The sequence below is a fragment of the Mustela erminea genome, chromosome 3 (genome assembly GCF_009829155.1).
Source record: "Mustela erminea isolate mMusErm1 chromosome 3, mMusErm1.Pri, whole genome shotgun sequence".
Classification (NCBI taxonomy): Eukaryota; Metazoa; Chordata; class Mammalia; order Carnivora; family Mustelidae; genus Mustela; species Mustela erminea.
The window spans coordinates 25,967,164-25,987,291 of NC_045616.1; the positions used below are offsets into that span (position 1 = coordinate 25,967,164).

Genomic DNA, 20,128 nt, shown 5'->3' on the forward strand with positions numbered 1-20,128 from the left:
TCGTTTTATCTTTTAAGCCTCCACAACTTAAGGAAGTACACCAGAAGGGAATAGAATGGATATTGCATGAGCCAGCATACCATTATCTACTTCAAACACTGATATTTACACATAAAAATTTATGAAAAGTTGACCGGCTATGAAGTGAGTCACAGTGTTTTCTACAACATTTGTCATGTATATACTTTGCCTATATTGCTTTATGCAAATATTTCGATTAGTAATCAACGAGAACAACTCAATAGTAACCCAGGACATGCAAGTATTACCAATAGTATATAAAGCTTAAAAGGTCAGGTAAATATTTGCTTTGTTATTTGTAATCAGAATATATTTTTCATACTTGCAATAAATACAGTTCAAGTTTATTCTACCAAATACATCCTCAAGGATGTAGATATGACACAAGTCCCATTTCCCTTGCAAATTTCAGGGGTGCTGAAAATATTAAACAGTGGAAAGTAGACTGTGGTAAAAAAGCATATGTCCAGGATGTGGCAGATTTTTAAAATGGCCACAATCCTTCATTGGAAAAGTAAGCATCTATTTCCCCAGCCCTAAATATGGATGAGCTTTGTGAATTGCTTTGGCCAATAGGATATAAGCAAACTGTGGCACAAGCAAAGATTTGAAAACTGCTCACACACTGGGACTTGCCTATTTGCCACTCCTGGAATCTCCTGCCACCATCATCATGTGAATAAACCTTGGAAAGCCTGCTAAATAACAAGAGACAAGTGACCCAGTCATACCATCTGTTCAAGTAACTCTAGCCAATCACCAGACAAGTGTGTGAGGCCATCCTGGATAAGCTAGCCCCCAACCAACCTGCCAACTAACAGCAGATACATGAGCTACTAGACCAAGTGATATAAGCCAAGCCCACCTGGATCAAAAGAGCCACCATAGAGCCCAGCCCAAATTGCAGACCCACCGAACTATAAACTGAAAAAGAAACTAAATAAAAATTTTGGAAGGCTAGTTTTTCAAACCACTAAGTTTTGTGGGATTTTTTTTTAACACAAACAAGCTAACTGATATATAAAAAGATACCTAGGAGGGGTGTGCTGCTGTTGACTAACCTAAAAATATATAGCATTTGCTGTAGGAATGTGCAGTAAAGTGAAGCTGGAAAAGCAGTGAGGAAACTTGCAAAGGCTGACTCGTGCTACATAGGAGAAAAGCAAGTGGCAAAACTGTCACCTGTAGTAATACGGAAGACAAAGAATTTACCTGATAAGCTGTGGACATGACAAGATGGCTTCTGACCCCAATGTTGCACCAGGGTAAGGTGAGGGAAGAAAGAGTGATGCTAAAAATAAACTGTTATCAGACAGATTTTTTTTTTCAGACAATTTTTTTTAAAGATTTTTATTTATTTGACAGAGAGAGAGAGAGAGAGAGCGCGCACAAGTATGTAGAGAGATAGGCAGAGAGAGAGAGGGGGGAAGCAGGCTCCCCGCCAAGCAGACAGCCCGATGTGGGACTTGATCCCAGGACCCTGAGATCATGACCTGAGCTAAAGGCAGAGGCTTAACTCACTGAGCCACCCAGGTGCCCCCAGACGGAATTTAAAAGGAAAATAAAGGGGTAGGACAAGTTGGGTTGGAAAACCAAATTGCTTCTCATTTCCAGTATCTCCAACTAGCAAATTATTTTCTTTTTCTTCTTTCTTTTTCTCTTTCTTTCTCTTTCTTTTGTTTGTTTCAGAAGTATAATTTAGTGATTCATCACTTACATAAAACAACCATTGCTTTTCAGTACAAATGCTCTCCTTAATGGCTATCACCCATTTAAGCCATCCACCCCCAACCCCCGCCCACCTCCCCTCCAGCAACCCTCAGTTTGCACAATACAGTTAAAATTCTGTCTTCTGGGGGTGCCTGGGTGGCTCAGTGGGTTAAGCCTCTGCCTTTGGCTCAGGTCATAGTCTCAGGGTCCTGGGATAGACCCCACGTCTGGCTCTCTGCTCAGTGGGGAGCCTGCTTCCCCCTCTCTCTCTCTGCCTGCCTCTCTGCCTACTTGTGATCTCTCTATCTCTCTCTCTCTGTTAAATAAATAAATAAATATTTTAAATTCTGTCTTTTGGTTTGCCTCTTTTTTTCTTTAATCCCCCCAACCATGTTCATTTCTTTTGTTTCTTAAATTCCACATGAGTGAAGTCATATGGTATTTGTCTTTATCTGACTTACTTCACTTAGCATAATACACTCTAGCTCCATCCACATCATAGCACATGGCAAGACTATATTCTTTTTCATGGCCAAGTAATAATCCATTATATATGGCATCTTCTTTATCCATTCATCAGTTGACGGACACTTGGGCTGTTTCCATAGTTTGGTTACTACAGACAAAGCTGCTATAAACATCAAGGTGCATGGACCCTTTCAAATCAGCGTCTTTATATCCTTTGGGTACATGAACCTAGTAGTGCAATTGCTGGATCATATGGTGGTCCTATTTTTAACTTTTTGAGAAACCTCCAAGCAGATTAGTAACAAATAAAGTGAAGAAAAAGATAAGAACAAAGATCAAATCAAGGATCTGTCTGTAAAACCCTTTGTTAAAATCCTGCAAGAGGGGTGCCTGGATGGCTCAGTGGGTCAAAGCCGCTGCCTTCGGTGCAGGTCATGATCTCGGGGTCCTGGGATTAAGCCCCGCATGGAGCCCCGCACGGGGCTCTCTGCTCAGCAGCGAGCTTGCTTCTCCCTCTCTGCCTGCCTCTCTGCCTACTTGTGATCTCTGTCTGTCAAATAAATAAATAAATAAATCTTTAAAGTCCTGAAAGATTCAAGGAGGTACGAAATGGCCTCTCCAGAACATACAAAAGGCTTCTGATGGGGCGCCTGGGTGGCCCAGTTGGTTAAGCTACTGCCTTCGGCTCAGGTCATGATCCTGGAGTCCTGGGATCGAGCCCCACATCAGGCTCCCTGCTCAGCAGGGAGTCTGCTTCTCCCACTGACCTCTCTCCTCTCATGGCCTCTCTCTCTCAAATAAATAAATAAAATCTTTAAAAAAACAGATTAAAAAAAAAATCTTCTGAGAAGAATAAGGGTGTGGTCACATAAAAGTTTAATTCCCCAAAAGGCATCTATTAAGTCAAGAGAGAGGCAGTCTCAGAACAACTGACATTCTGTATTTTGTTGAATAGAGTAGACTAATGTTGTATATGGAAATCCCACAGGTGTTATGGAAGACATATCAGTAAAAGTACCAGTAGATTAGAGGAAAAGGAACGAAGATTGTTAAAATAAAAGAAAAAAAAATCTTCTGTATCTCAACTACGGGAGGAAGCAAGCTTAGAATGCTACTCAGTTGTAATTGGAGGCCATATTTGTAGGGAAAAAAACATTTCAGAGGATAGAGCCATAAGCCCAAAGGTTGGAGTCAAGATCCATAGAAAACAGTGACCAAGAAACTACTGCCAAGGAAAAGTTAAGAATTTTGTACTGGGAATCCACTTCTATAGGGAACGGGGTCCTAACCAGGACACATTCCCCGGCGCCAGAGGCAGAAGAACTAAGCGTCTGCCCCGAGGGATTCCAGAATTGCAGAAGTCAGCACCTGCTACCTGCCTCCTGTTCTTCCCTTTTTTGAATGGAAAAGTCACTTATAATTATCCTATCCTTTTCTCCCTTTGTAGGTGAGGCACAGATAATGTGTGTTTTTATTCACTGTTTTCTTTGGTTCACGACTGCAAGAGGAACACATCTAAGGAGTAACATTCAGATCTTATTTAAATCATGAGATCCTGGACCTCTAGCCTAAAACTGGAATTAAATGACACTTTTGGGGAGGAGGTACAGGGATTCTGAAGGTGAGAGGAGAGTGAATTAATTGGGATCAAAGGACAAACTACAGTAGTTTATTAAAACGCAATTATCCCTGTTTCGTTCAAAGGCTTTCCACTTTCCCACCCTTTGAATCTAGGTTGGTCGCGTAATTTGTCTTGTAAACGAGACATTAACAAAACTGTTATAGGTGCTTACCTACTTGCTGTTTCTGGGCCTTCTGCCACTGCTGCCATGTGAATACGCCGAGATTAGCCTACTGGTTGATGAGCGACATGTGGCTTAATTGCATTTATACCCCATCTGAGAGTGAGACAGCAATCAAACATGAACTAAGTTATGGAGAATCAGCCTGGCCCCACGTGAGCTGCCCTGCGACAGCTGAGGAATTAGAAAGCCCAGCCCTGTTCAGCCAAGTCCGACCTTAAAAAACAGCCTGGCACAAACTGACAAACTAAACAAAAAGATGGTTTTTTAAGCCACTCTGTTCATCACACTGGCTTGTTACACAGCAAAGGCAAACCCATAGACAAGACTAATCTACTTCCACGTAGACATCTGGATGTCATCTCGAAAGAACGACATGAAAAGTCTCCTGTACCTCCTATTGAGAAGTCTGGAAATCTAGGATTACTGACGATTAGGCGTTATGTTTGTTTGCTAAAGAGAAGACATTTTCTCGGAAAAAGCTGAAACTTACTTTTAAACTATGTCCATGCTACCTCAGAAAGGACTGTCTTAAAAACGAAAGAAAATAGATTATTACATGGGTAAAAAGAAGCTTCAAATCAGAGTTGAAATTGCATTTATACCCCATAGAACCCAGAGTTCGATAGGGGGAAGGGTGATTATGGGGAGGACATGACCACTGGTTGACCTGCTTGCTGGCCCAGGGAATCAGAGAGTCCTCACTGCTCTCCTGTCCTTGACATGTATATTTTGCCCACCCTTCCCACAGTGGGAGCCATTTCCAAGGACACAGACTTGGGAGAGCAGTATGTTATTAGAACATCTGCACTGTATTCATGACTTAACCAATTTGAGACCTCTGTATAAACTTGTTAGATTTGGGGGGGTGCCTGGGTGGCTCAGTGGGTTAAAGCCTCTGCCTTCGGCTCAGGTCATGATCTCAGGTCCTGGGATCAAACCCCGCATCGAGCCCCACATCAGGCTCTCTGCTCAGCAGAAGCCAGCTTCCCCCCCGCCCCCCCGCCCCCCGCCGCCTGCCTCTCTGCCTACTTGTGATCTCTCGCGATCAAATAAATAAATATTTTTTAAAAATACCAATTACATGTAAAGTATTGTGCTTGACATCTTAGAAAACACAAAAGGTGTTGTATCTAAAAATTGCCCCCAAAGACCATATACTTAATTGGAAGAGGAAGGTATTTACTTATTAAAAAGCAAACTAATGTTAACACGTAATATTCGACATCACATAGGTCAGTGCTGAGTGGTGAAGAGTATAGGTTTTGGAGCCATACTGCTGAAATCTGATCCCAGGTACCTCATTTATCTGCTGTATTTTTTTTTTTAACATCTCTGGGGCAATCCCTTACATACCTATGCACAAAATAGGTGTTTCAAAGTACCTATCTCATAGATTATTACAGAGAATTAATATATACCAAGTGCCTACAACAGTTTAAATGTTAGCAAAGTGCTAAGCACACAGGAAATGTTACATAAGTGTTATGTATCTAAATGTAGACAGTAAATGGCTAGGAATAATTAGCGACTCCACATGAACTGCTCTGAGAAGAGACAAAACACAGCCACCTCTAGAAAAGAAGTCAGCCAACTTCCTGGCTTTAATTTCATACTCCATCTGTTTATCGGTTTTCAGAATTGGACAAAGTTTGTGAAAAGTTTTGTTTCCTTGAATATTCAAATTCAGTATTTTATATTAGGGATGAATTTTAATGACAAGGGAATAAGGGCATCTTAATCAGAACCCTCATGTTGAGCCTGCCCTGCTTGCAGATGGCTGTGGGAATCAATAAAGCTATAGCAGGTGCGTTAGTGTGGAAATATGCATGTGAACTCTATCTGTGCAGAACACTAGTGCATCTCTCCTATGATACTGACATATAACGTGCGTCGAGTGAATATTCTTGAAATAAATTAATGAACACATTCAAAGTAGTTTTAAATGTACAATACTCAAGGCAGTATCAAAAAATACAAAACTAGGGGCGCCTGGGTGGCTCAGTGGGTTAAGCCTCTGCCTTCGGCTCAGGTCATGATCCCAGGGTCCTGGGATCAAGCCCCGCATAGGGCTCTCTGCTCAGCAGGAAGCCTGCTTCCCTTCCTCTCTCTCTGCCTGCTTCTCTGCCTACTTGTGATCTCTGTCTGTCGAATAAATAAATAAAATCTTTAAAAAAGAAATGCAAAACTAAGTAGGTACTGTTGTTCAGATGAGTTTTCCTTTTTTTTTTTTTTTTTTGGTCTGCATATACATACAAAGTTCTACAGGTAAAAAATAATAATAATTCATCTCAAACTGTTAGAGATTACATTCATGTAATACTAGATTTTAGGTTGCCAGTATTTTTCTTTTTGAAGTTATTTGGGGTCCAACAGTTTTTAATGCATTGAGTCTTACAAGTGATTTTCTGTGGAGACACCTGGGTGGCTCAGTCAGTTAAGCTTCTGCCTTTGACTCAGGTCACCTTTGGCTCAGGTCATGTTCCGGGGTCCTGAGATGGAGCTCTGCGTCGGGCTCCCTGAAGGGAGTCTGCTTGTCCCTCTCCCTCTGCCCATATCCCCCATCTCCCAGCTCATGCTCTCTCTCTCTCTCGCCCTCTCTATAATAAATAAAATCTTTTTTTTTTTTTAAAGTGACTTTCAGAGAAAGCATACAGCATTTGGTCTTGGTTTTAAAGTGTGTTCTCTGAAGGGCAGCATCAGCATCTCCTGAGTGTTTGTTAGAGATGCAAATTCTCAGGCCCCATCCCTGACCTGTTGAATCTGAAATTCTGGAAGTGGGAACAGCAATGTGTTTTACTGAAGTCTGTAGGTGCTTCTGTCACATGCTAAATTGGGAGAATCCTGGGGTATAGCAATTTTGTGTTCCTCACTCACTCTTCTAAAGAAATGATACTGTTCTGTCTTCAAAGAAACACAATTCTCGGGTTATTTGAGGAACTTGTTCCAATATCACAAAAATCAAAATACAAAAAGGCAAAGCCCACTCTTCTTTTCTGAAAACAATGGAGCAGAACTGTTCTACCAGGGAAATTTTTTCATACACTTGGGCAGTACTTTTTTTTTTTAAATACTTTTTTATAATACATAGCTTATGCTAAATGTATTTTTGTTCTTTATTTTAGAAACTGTCGACTTAGTGAAGAGAACAAGAAATATCACATAGTACAAAGTGTAAAAGTCACCAAAGAAAAAAAGCCAAAAACTAAATAAAGGCTGAAGAAAAGGTTAATGCTGAATTTCATTTCAAATGCATAAAAATTAACAAAGACATGAAATTCATCTAAAGAGGAGGCACTTGCATAAAATAAAAATAAATTAGATATAAAATGGAAGAAATGATTTTCCCAATTTGACTTCCATTCAGAGACACACTTGTAAATTAAAAGTAGAGATTAGGGGGGAAAAAAAGGCAGAGTGGGGGTGGTGGCTCCTGGTTGGCTCAGTCAGTCGACCATACAACTCTTGATCTTGGGGTTGTGAGTTTGAGCCCCACATTGTGTGTAAAGGCTGCTTAAAAATAAAACCGTTAAGGGGAACCTGGGTGGCTCATTTGGTTAAGCAGCTGCTTCCTGACTTTGGCTTAGGTTATGATCTCAGGGTCCTGGGATCGAGCCTCCTGTTGGGCTCTGCAGTCTGAGGGAGTCAGCTTGAGGATTCTCTCTCTCTCCCAAAGCCCCTCCCCCAACTCACATATAAAGGCTTTCTCTCTGTCCCTCAAATTTTAAAATTATCTTATAAAATAATATAAAATAAAAAATCTTTAAGAAAAAAAAAAACAAAAAGGAATTGAGAATCACAGTCTTAAAATACTGCCAAGGCACTGTCTAAACTATTCTTTTTAATGGTAATTGAGCATGTGTGTAGGGAACTGCACTATATTAGCCACTTTGGGAATTATAATTTAGTTGAATATCGCTCTGGTTTTCACAGAGGACACAATCTGCTGGAAAAAAAAAAATAACCACATTGCAATGAAAGTGCATGTTAAAAGCACTAGGGAGTAAACAGAAATTTCATTCCAACATGTAGAGTTATAACACCACGGTCTCAGAACAAATTCCGTAGGCAGTTTTTTTCAGCTAGGCCACAAAAACAGAGCTCCAGTGAGACAAATGATGTTGGTACAGGTCTAGTACCATGCCTCAAGTACAGGAGGTACTCTGCAAACAGTTGTTATTCAACCTTACAGTAAATTCTCTTATGTTTACTTCCATCTTTCCTTGGAAATACTGGCTCCTTACATAGCTGTATTCATGGACCAAAGAAAAGGAGTTAGTGGACAAGAAAAAGTAAAGACACAAGTGGCAACGACAGCAACAACAAAGACTGTGCATTGTAAATGGCTTTCAGTGAGAAACAATGAGAGACTATGGGACACACAATAATGAAACTATTAGTATAAATCAGTGTACCGGGAGAATTTATTGAACTCCAATAGTACATAAAACTCTAGAACATGTTATCATGCACTGTTAGGGGACACAAAAACCTGCAAAGCTGGGACTGTGTGTCTGCTGAACGAGAGGATAAGACACGTGTAAGAAGTATATGAAAACTGAATACGAGGTGATAAGTGCCCATTTTATGGGGGACAATGAAGACTACAGGGTCAAGATCAATGAAACGAGAGATTTATATTAGCAGGTGGTGTTGGGAGTTTTCTAGGTTGGACTGGGATTCCTTGTTATGCTGCATTTTTTAGGATAAAATCATTTTTTTTCTTAGATTTTATTTATTAGAGAGAGAGTGCCCGCATATGTTGGGGGAGGGGCAGAAAGAGTGGGAGAAGCAGGCTCCCCGCTGAGCAGGGTGCCTGATGCGGGCTGATCCCAGGATTCTGAGATCATGATCTGAGCCAAAGGCGGACACTTAATCAACTAAGCCACCCAGGCACCCCTGGGATAAAATCATTACCTCTGTGGCTTCTCCCATTTCCAATTTCTTCCCATGCTCCTCAAACCCCAAATGTCGAAAAGCTCACAGTGCTAAGGTGAAAGGTATATGATGGGGAAAATTATGAAAATAGTAAATGAGGAGAGAAAGGGATATCATCTGTTATCCTTGGCAAGAAACAACCAACCAAATAAGTGGGTAAGGGCCAAGCCAGAGGGGGAAGGCAGGAGGAGATTATTCTCTACAAGACATCAATGGTTCTTAGTAAAAACAAAACCCAAATCTACAGAACTAATTGCAATTGCCACCAAGTTTTCCAGTGAAACTGTATTTTTTTTCCTATTAACTCACATTCACATATCCTAAATGGTTTAAGAGATGATTTTACATGCGTTCTATTATTAATTCGCACAGCAAACATGGGTGGAAACAGCTGCTGTGGGAACTTACATGACTCGAGCAAAGGCTAACAGTAGGACAAAGCCAGGACTTTGAGTCAGATATTCCAAATCATGTTTTGAAGAGCCGAAAATGAAGGTATCTCCTAACTATATTTAATACCAGAAAAGGAACGTTCCAACAGAGGAGTAACTCTCACTACTCAATAGCACCAGCAGCACCAACCGTGCAATCAGTGTTTTCCTGTCTACCTGGACGATCTCCCTGGCCCAGCTGGTGAGTCCTAAGACCTGTATATTATTCTATGGGTTTCTGATGTCAATACTTCAAACCAATACTATAAGGAGAGAAGGACACTCTGGGTCAGCCCAGAAAAGACAATAGCGTTTCTACTTCTCTCTCTCTCTCTTTCTCTCCAGCATCCCAACTCCCATGGTCTGAGGAATTCTGGCAATATGCAGAAGCCATATAGAATTGTTCTAGAAGACGGTCCCATTGGTCTCCCAGCAGTCCTCACCAGCGTCCAGCGTCCTCACCAGATGCTTGAGGGAGCCTTCACCAGGCTCTGACAGCGACATAACAGAGCCTGAGCAGTAATAGGCGAGTTGAATGCAGGCAGCCCTCAGAGCCAAAAAAGCCAAAAAGAAGTGTTACTGTTTTAAGTTATTAAGCTTTAAGGCAATTTGTTGTACAGAAAAATAACAACCAGCACCTCATTTTTTACCTGAGTTGTTTCTTTAGAGAAGGCAATTAGTTCAATTTGTAGGCTCTCTGTGCGAAGCCAGCCAGGAGATAAATGTGTAGCACCTGGTCGGGTCTGAGACCTCGTTGTGCAGAGAGCTACATCATTTGGGGACCCAGTGCCAAATGAAAATGTGGGGCCCCTTGTGCAGAAAGCAGGAAAGAAGTGCTGGTACATATACATAAAATGCCTCCTCCTTCCTGTTACAGTCTGTATCTGTTTGCTTTTGTTGTTCCATGGCATTTTCAGAAGAGCCCAATTTACATTTTAAATTTTGAACATTTTTTTCTTTTCTTTTTAACTCTTCATCTTTTATTATGCAATGCTCATTTCAAAGGCAAATAAATATCCAAAGACTTAACTTATGGGTGGAATCACCAGGATTACAATTCACATTACTGCGATTCCCGCCCAAAGGGTACCACAAGCCCACCAAGGGAGAGACATACAAGCTGGACTCAGAAAATCTGGAATGTGAAAGAAAGAACCTATCCTTAGGGACAAAGCCAGCCTAGGGAGCGCTCTGGGATGTAAGGACTGTGGCACGAGGGTGGACCTCACAGGTGGCACAAGCCTGAGACCGTCGAGCAACGGAGACTGCACCCATGCTCACTGAGCCTGCACACGTGCTCACTGAGCCTGCGGCAGACACAGGAACGATGTCTCAGAGGGCACAGGGTCTGGAGAAGTCAAGTTCCGTGTCTCACTGCTCGGTGGGCTGTTCCACCAGGACAGATGGGCCACCCCCGAGGATATTTAAACCTTTGTCCTGAGAGGCACTCAAACCTCCACGAGGGGTGGGCACCAAGCCAGTTTCAGCAACCAGCAGATGGACCACTGGGTAAGTGCTGCTAGTCCGGGGTGGGAACTGTTCTAACAGGTTCTAGATACTGTAAGGGCACACATCCACCCTGAGCTTCCCTGCACCCGTGACCACGCTCCTGTTGGGGAAAGGCTGGCAGAGGTTACGGGGTGGGGAGTGGGGAAAAGGAGGCTGGAGGGGCCAGGATGCCAGAAAATCAGGGAGCTAGGAAGCAGGGACAACCATCCAGGGAGGCTTCAGAGGAGTTGGGTGGCTGTGAGGCTCCAGGGCCCCATGCTTGCTCCATTGTCCCCTAAGACTTGCAAACCCTGAAAGCAACATGCAGTGTGTGCCATTGGGAAGGGAAACAGTCAGGAAGAAGTTATACATGTAATTAATATCATAACAGAAGTCCAAGGTGCAATGGGGGCCAGTGGAGCTGGGGGGAGGGGTCATCTTTGAAGTATGTAGAAAGACTACTCCTCTTTCAGATGCGACCAGAAGGAGGAGCTTGTTCCCTGGTATCTTGCTTTGTGGGAGGGACAGGAGCAAGGTTGAGCAGGGACATGGAGAAAGGGCAGAAGAAGGGAAGGGCATTTCTAGCAGAAACAAGAAGCATGGACCACAGTACTGTCTCTTGAACAGAAGCTACTTTTATAAGTAACACAAACCCAATGCTCACATACTTAGGGGGAAAAAAGCAGGTTCTGCCTGACAAGAGAATGTGACGACTCTAAAATGCAAACCAGGAGCACTGTCTCAGAAGAACAGAGGAGGAGAATAGAGACAAAACAAGTGTTCTTCCCAAACGCAGAGTCTGAAATGAGGACACACATGCGACCAGTTCTTCTGGAAGTTATTGCAGAAAGCGCCATGAGGAAATGGGGATGTAAGGTGGAGAAAGAAAGATAAGTAATGAAGTTAGTTTTGCTCTGTGGGTAACTGCCACTTACCCCCCTTCAGCGTGGAGAGACAGGACAGAAACCCCCCTCAGAGTTGTCTCCTGTGCGTAAGTAAGGAAGCTCTGGTGTTTTCACGAACTCCCATCCTTCATCAGTGAGGCATTGCCCCTGGGGAGCTAACAGTTCCCCAGCACTGTTGGTCTGTGTCACGTGTGGCAACAGCACACTGCCAGGACCCAGAAATGCCTCTAGCACAGACCAGGGGTGCTGCTGGCATCCCTCCTGTAGGTGAACTTCTGGGCAGGTGGAGGAGGTGAGGGTGGGCCACTGCTGCCCACCCCTCTGACTGAACTGTTCCCTTAGCTGAGGTAAGGAAACGTAAATGAGAACAGCAGAAAATTCTGAAGAAAACCAGGACCTAAAAAGGGAGAGATACAGGGGTAGCTGGTGCTTCCTTGTTCTCCAATGAAAGTCATGGAATCACAGAGTTTTAGTGTTCAGTATTTCAACCACCACCTTCCATGACAAAACTGTGTTTGCCAAGGGCTAAGTCTCTTGTCCAGAATTTCACAGCCATTATGGGCATGAGTCTTCTCACATTTGTTTCAGCCTACTTTCTACTATTACACACCTATTCGCGAACATGGCTTTCACCTTGAGAAGAAACAAAAAGAATAAATGGGGATGGCATGATCATCTTCATGCAGACAGGACATAAGCAGCTACTGGAGAGTGGGTTTACAAGGGAAGCCAAAACAGCAGCCAGATGAGAAGACCTCCACCTTCCTGAAATACCCGTAAATATTTATCCCCAAGAACTCACCCTTTCTCCATCTTCATATCCTCTACAATTCTGGAGAACTAGAAGTAACGGAAAATGTTTCACAGAATATTGCTAATGTGCCTTATAAGTACACTGAGGTACATAACACACAAATAAGGAATACGAGATTTTCCCTACTTCAGAAATAAAGAGTGAGACTGAATTATTGAGGGTAGTCAGGTATCAGTAATCTTCCAAGTAATAAGTTAGCATATGCCAGAGGAACAAAACACTACTAAGCCCAGATACATCACGGGCTTCTAAGAAATGACTTAACGAGCTAAAAAAATCAAAAGTAACACAATATTTAATCATTTATAGAAGGACAATGTTCTTGGAACTGTCCTTTAATAGCAGTCTAAAATTATATCCCCTAATGTAAGAACATGGTTTTGGCCACTGGAGTGGTTCTGGAGGCACAGTGATTTATCCAGGGAGTAAAAAAAGATTTGAAGTAGTAAAACCTTAAATTTGAAAGGTTATCTTCTCTGCCTGGACAATAGCTATATATGAGGGCCAAAATATAACTTGAACAAATAATAGAATATCTACAAACTAAGGACACACTGTAAAGTGACCAAAATTTTTAAAAATAAGGTGAGTACAATTTTTCTTTAACAATACTGACTACATCCCTGAGGGCACATGTAAGAATAAGTCACTGTAATCACTACCATGAGCAATCTTAAAAAGAAAAATGCTAGAGAGAAGTTATTTTAATGGTAGTTAAGTCTTTTAGAGACGCAGGTAAGCTTCTGACATATATTTCAACTGTCCCTAAAAATTTCCCAAAATGATACACCATGCCCAAATCTTTCTATTTAAACAGCTTCAAAAGATCACAGTCAATCTCACACAGCTCATATATTTTTTTAATTCAACTTTTGTCAAATTGATTTATGATTCTGAATTGGACTTATGTCAATTTGATTTATGTTTCTGCTCTCGGTCGATGCTATGCATACTTACTATAACTGAGTTGTCACAGAGGGAAGGGGATCCACATGGACAGAGACGATATACCTCCCTAAGGGCCATTAACTGGAAATAACAGAGCAGGCCTCACCCTTCGCTTTCAATGGCCCCCGAGCTTCCAGAAACATGTATCTTGCAGTACCGGGCACAGATCAGAAGCGTGGAGTCCAGTGAGATAAGCTAGTAGATATACGCTATTCTTTCGGGGAAGGTAATGTCTCCCATAAAGTTCCTTTTAACTTTTAAGGAATGGCTGAGTTAAGAAACCATTTAAAACTCATTACCTATGACCATTAAGTGATAATACATTTTGGTTCAGCTTGTCTTGCTACAGAGCGAGAGCCTTCATGGGTGTCTTAATTTTTCCCACTTTAATATAGACATTTTCCCCATGCCAGGGAGAAATAGTTTGCAAGGTTTTGTGGAGGGAAAAAAAAAAGTGTGAGACAATATTGCACCATCAACACTCACATAAAATGAAGTTCTTAGCCAACAAACTTGAGGACTTGACAATAAATGATCTACCCTTTCAGGAGCAAGATTGTGATTTTGCTATTAACAACTCTTGGCCAAGATGTACAGTCCTATTTTCCACTTGTGATCTGCCATTTTCACACATAATCTCCAATTTATTTGATGTCCTGCTAAGTATAATTGAACTCTCTTCTTTCTTTTTATTGTTAGTTCATTACTATATTTGACTTCTATAAATCTAAACTAAAAAGTGAACCATAGATGTCTATAGATATACATCAAGTAGAGAGGTCTGTCAGTATTTTCTTTGATCACTGCCAAACAGTGCAGTGATAAGATTCCCAAAATGACCTTGTGCTTATATTTAATTTTCAGAAAACACACTCTCTCTAACAATTATGGCATAACTTCTACAAATACCCACTGTTGCTACCTCCCAGGAAACCATGAAAAGTCAGCTTGAAAAAAACATGTTTTGAAAATATTTGAAGGGAAAATTGTTTCCACTTAATATCTACAGACAACAGAATTGAACATGATTTTAAGCCCATAACAATGCCAGAAAATGTACTTATCTAAGTAGATTCTCAGGTACAAAACAGGACCATTAAAACTTTACTTTTTCGGGGTACCTGGGTAGCTCAGTGGGTTAAAGCCTCTGCCTTCGGCTTGGGTCATGATTCCAGGGTCCTGGGATCGAGCCCGGCATTGGGTTCTCTGCTCAGCGGGGTCCTGCTTCCCGTCCACTCGGCTGCCTCTCTGCCTACTTATAATCTCTGTTTGTCAAACAAAAAAATAAAATCTTTTAAAAAAATAAATAAACTTTACCTTTTCTGTAAACTTAAAGTTGGGACCACTAACCACTCCGTCCACTTTACTCCCTTCAGAGAGCAACTCTTAGAGAATAGGGTATCCAGAAAGTTATGAAAGTTTACTCTTCATAGATCTTCAATCAAGAAAACAGCCTTATCTCTGGCCAGTTTATAAGTAGTTCTCTAATTGGAGAGAATCCCCTAAACCAGCCATAAAGCCTAATCTATCCCTAGAATTTATATAAATTAGATACTGATCTCAGAGGATTTCTGGCAGCCTGAACTATACTTGCCAGTAAGCAGTAAGCTTCTGATACTATGAAACTGATACTATGAAACTAAGGAACTCTGTCCTTCCTCAAATTCCTCAAATTAGCAAATACTATAGCACTCCAAAGCAATACTGAATTCTAGTAAGGACTGCTGAAATTTTCTTGAACTTTCAGTATTAAAACCAGGCAAGGCCCCCAGACAAAAAAAAAAGCTGGGGGACTCATTTTCCACAACTTGCACCGTAGGCACACAATTCAAACTTGTGTCTTAATAGAACAACAAATGTTGACAAGTTTTAGACAATGTTGTTAGGGCGACAGTGCCATAGTCCTCTTCTGTGACCTGCCCCATACCTATGGCTTTCAGCACCTCACCGTCCACTGTTCCATCAGGGAGGTAATAAAGGCCGTTAATAGCCTTGGAAGAAAGCGATGATTAGATGCAGAATATTCTGACAAATACATTTTGTTTCATGTTATATCACGAAATTTAATCAGTTATTTAGCTGGTTCTTGTAAGACTACTTCCTCTGACCTTTCCACAGTGCATGCAGTGCCTTAGGATAGAAGGAACTCGTCCCTGAGTTTTCCATGTTCCTGCAGTACAATAGGTGTCACAGTGAAAGCCGATCAGTCTGCGTAGGAAAATGTTTTTCCAAAGGAGTTGAAGGACTCACACTCTGCATGGTGCTTTTCTTTCTCATTAAGCCTGACATTTCAGTGCTTTGTTGCAAATTAAAAACACATGATTGCCCTGGACTGTCAGTGTGAAGTTTTGCCCAATACACAGAACACATTGCAGAAAAAAAAAAAAAAAAAAAAAAAGAAACAGAAACAGAAAAAGAAAAAGAAAGAAAGAGAGAGAGAAAGAAAGCAAGAAAGCCAGTGGATGACAGAGTTCTTTAAAGTGTACTTGGGAGCTAAGGTTCACTTTATGATCATGACCAAGTAGCAGCAAGAGCTGAGCCAGTTTTCAGACAGCCATGGGCAGCTGCTAGACTACTGACTACCAGACCGGTCTACAAAATAGATAGATCTGAGAGGACTTCAACCAGAGCACCAAGCACATTTGCTTTGTCTACTCTTCATTCCAAATTAGCCTGCCTTTTCCACAGGCAAAGGTTTTGTTTAAGTTCTGTGATTTACATTTTGACCCCCATTTCAAACAAGCATCTGCTTCATTTTTACAAGTGGGGATCTAACCAGAGAGTGCTGGCAAGCCCCTGGAAAAACAGAGCAATGGTCTGTTAGGGGTGGGATGGCTGTTGGATCCAGTGAAACTATCATTATGATGGAAGGCTTGGATTGGCTCTGGAAGTTGAAAGGTTGAGAGCACAGGCACAAGTCACTGGGATCTTTTACTGATAGATGTCAAAAATTAGTGTGTATTTTTTGTAAACATAACAGTTGTTGCCCTATTTAGGAACTACACCAGAAACGGGAATGCTACTCTGAAAAAGTACTTGGAGATCACCCGTGGAAATTATCATAATCAATTTGTCAACATTAATGCTGACATACCTATTAAGTTTCCATTAGGTATACGGATACACATTTAGAAATACTACAAATTTTTGATTCCTATAATTAAAATAGAATTTTCTCATGTAAAATACTCATTTATCTGTCACCGAAGCCTCTTGTAGAACGTACTAGGAAATACATTTCTATTTAATTTACTTATTCATTTACCCTTAGAAATAATAGGCATGGATCCAGTGAGGCAAGTTATGAGGAAGAGCCAGAAAAATCATGTTCTGAGTATAAATAGCCTATTCTACTATATGTGATAAATAGCTACACCAGATTAATTTAAGAGAGTTCTACAAAGATGGTCTGATAGATACAATAGTCTCATTATTTTATAATTAATGGATTTAATATCACTTTATAATTTCTATTTCTACATTTTTCCCCTTCACCTGGATGTAAGTATGCCCAAAATTTAGGAATCAAATTTACTTTAACAAGTATGAGATGTTCCTATTTGTTTTTAAACATAATCGCTCCCTAAAAAACATGTAACATAGTAACACGTAATGTAACATGTAACATAAAAAGAATTCAAATGCTAGGTAGAATATCTGCATTTTGCAATTCATGTCATCTCTGGTAAGAAAGCATTCGCAAATTATGTCCGTTAAAATAAAGGAGTGACAGTTTAATAAGCTAATATTATTTAAGGAATTAATCAACATGGTCCATTGGCTATCCATGGCTATGTAGCAAAATGAGTGGCTGAAAGCGATGAACATTTATTACCTTCCAATTTCTGTGGACTGCAGGTGCAGCTTAGCTTGGTGCCTCTGGCTCAGGGTCTTTGATGAAATTATAGTCAAGCTGTTGCCTAGGGCCATGTTCTTACCACAAGACTGGATTGGGAAGATGCCCTTTCAGTGTGGTTCCTGAGGCTGTTGGCAGGTCTCAGGACACTCACATCCCAGTGCACGTGTCCCTCCCTGCACCTCTGCCTCACAACACAGCGACTTGTTTCTGCACAGAGTAAGTGATCCAAGAAAGAAGAAAAGAATGTCCAAAATGGAAGCCATAGCCTTTTCTCACACAGTCTTGGTAGTGAATCCCATACTGCTTACTATATTCTTTTATTTTTTTTTTTAAGATTTATTTGTGCGAGTAAGACAGAACCCAAGGGAAGAACAGAGGGAGAATACAGACTCTGCACACTGCTGTGGGTATGGAGCCTGATGCATGACTTGATCTCAGGACCCTGAGATCATGACCTCAGTGGAAACGAAGAGTCCTGCACTCAGCTGAGTGCCCTATGTTCTTTTCATGAGGAAGTCTGTAAGTCCAGCTCACACTCAAGGGAAAGGGGCTGAACTAGAGGGTGTGGATCAGCCACATAATATATATAAATAATATATTATAATATGCTATTTATATAAATATATATTTATTTATAAAAGTTATAAAATTTATATAAATTTATATATTATACATATAAATTTATATATGTATTTATATATTTATGTATAAATTTATATAAATTTATTTATATAATATATATAAATAGTATATTATATTATTTATATATTATGTGGCTGAAATATATATTTTTTATATATAAATAATACATATTATATATATAAATGATATTTATTTATTAGACATGGGATCAGATCCCATGACAAGGGATCCTCTGGGTGATGGCAGAGATGCCTTTCATATAGTGTGTTGAAACTCTTTTGAAAATATATCCCTTAGGTCTTGGTTCTGTTTAATCAGCATCTATTTCTCGTTTGTAGTAATTTATTCAAATATTCTGTATCAATATGGTATCTCATTAATTCCTGGACTGAAGGCTCCACTAAGTACATTTAAATATAATGTTTTACTCCAAATAGAGTAAGTTATGTCTCCTGACGTGGGCCATTTCCCATGCTGTAAAAAATGAATCTGAACTTAATTCACTACTTACAATTGCCATCTAGTGGAATTCTTAATTATCAAACACTTGCTAAAGGCCCTTAGATTGTTTGGAAATGAGATTATGAAATCCTCCAGTAAAGTCTTAGTAAGCTCCAGTTTGAATCATAAATCCAAGCTGATGAAGAATAATTTCCATTTCAGTTTGGCAAAAATACTTTTCTGGTTCAGCGGAAGGGGATTAAAGTATGGATGGAAACAGACAGAAAATATGAAAGACCTGGAAAAGTTGATTTGATCCAGATCTACCATTGCCTCAGTTTTTTTTTTTTAATAAAAGAGGGAAAAACAAAAGCATCAATCAAAAATGGGTTATACCATCTATACTTGCCATTCAGATAGCTGTCATTCAATTGTTATTTCTCAAGGTAGAAAGTTTTACTCAAATCCTCCTCCAAATTACTTATATTGTTTTTCTATAGTCATCATCAAGGATTGAATTTCAAATCCAATAATGAGTCACCACTTCTGGCCCTTCACAGTTAATGGAAGGATCTTTTCTATACATTCCATATTGGGCTGTTACATTTTCGGCTCTTTCGTGAGACATAACTAATGGTATCAGATCGTCAGAATCACATCGGATCCCTACTGCCAATTTTTTTTTAAGATTTTATTTATTTATTAGACAGAGATCACAAGTAGGCAGAGAGGTTGGCAGAGAGAGGGAGAGAGAGAGGGAAGCAGGCTCCCCACTGAGCAGAGAGCCCAATGCGGGGCTTGACCCCAGGACCCTGAGATCAGGACATGAGCTGAAGGCAGAGGCTTTAAACCACTGAGCCACCCAGGCGCCCCCAATTTCTTTTTTGAACTAAGAATTTGTCAGGCCAGTTCTGCGACCCATCAGTATTTCAGAAGATGTTATGATGGAGAACTAAATCCTTTCAGAGCATCTGTCTCCCTGACCGGGCTCTTGCCCGTGGTTGGCCCTAAATCAAAACCGTTGGATATGACAAAAGACAGATGCTAACTGATCATTCATATCTGCAAAAATCACACCTCATAGCACAATAGTCCTCTCAAGGCTTTCAGAACACCCGCTGTCGAAGTGATTCATCACTTTCAAGAATGCCATTTTAAAATATTTCTAGCAATCACATAAGGCACATGCTGTGCTGAGAATGCTATGAATTAGATAATTTCAAATATGCAGAGGTAACTTTGCTTCCCTAACTGCCTCCATTATAGTAGGAAAAGATATCATTCCCCATTTAGATGTTAATCATAAGTGATAATGCAAGTTCATATAAGAATAGTTTGCAGAAGTATGCACACAAAAATACACACACACGCACATGTTATATTCAGGATTGCACATACTGTGAAGAGTAATGGAGCAATTTGTCATCTAAAATGATGCTGAGGGGCACCTGGGTGGCTCAGTAGGTTAAAGCCTCTGCCTTCAGCTCAGGTCATGCTCCCAGGGTCCTGGGATCGAGCCCCTCATCAAGCTCTCTGCTCAGTAGGGAGCCTGCTTCCCCCTCTCTCTATGCCTGCCTCTTTGCCTACTTGTGTTCTCTGTCTGTCAAATAAATAAATAAAATCGTTTAAAAAAATGATGCTGAGATATACTTCTACCAAAA

General features: G+C 40.6%; 1 long non-coding RNA gene across 6 annotated transcripts in view; it reads right to left on the minus strand.

The window, feature by feature from the left end:
- The window catches only part of LOC116586003, a 164,784-nt gene that overhangs the window by 5,415 nt on the left and 139,241 nt on the right, over window positions 1-20,128 (minus strand). The window contains exon 1 of one of the 6 annotated variants that reach the window (XR_004283845.1): window positions 14,647-14,680. The exons of 2 other annotated variants lie outside the window; for them this stretch is intronic. This is a non-coding gene — a long non-coding RNA (uncharacterized LOC116586003). Of the gene's footprint in view, window positions 1-9,832; window positions 10,324-14,633; window positions 14,681-20,128 lie in introns of those variants that run through there. 3 more of the 6 variants (XR_004283839.1, XR_004283842.1, XR_004283840.1) reach the window with 3 other exon arrangements.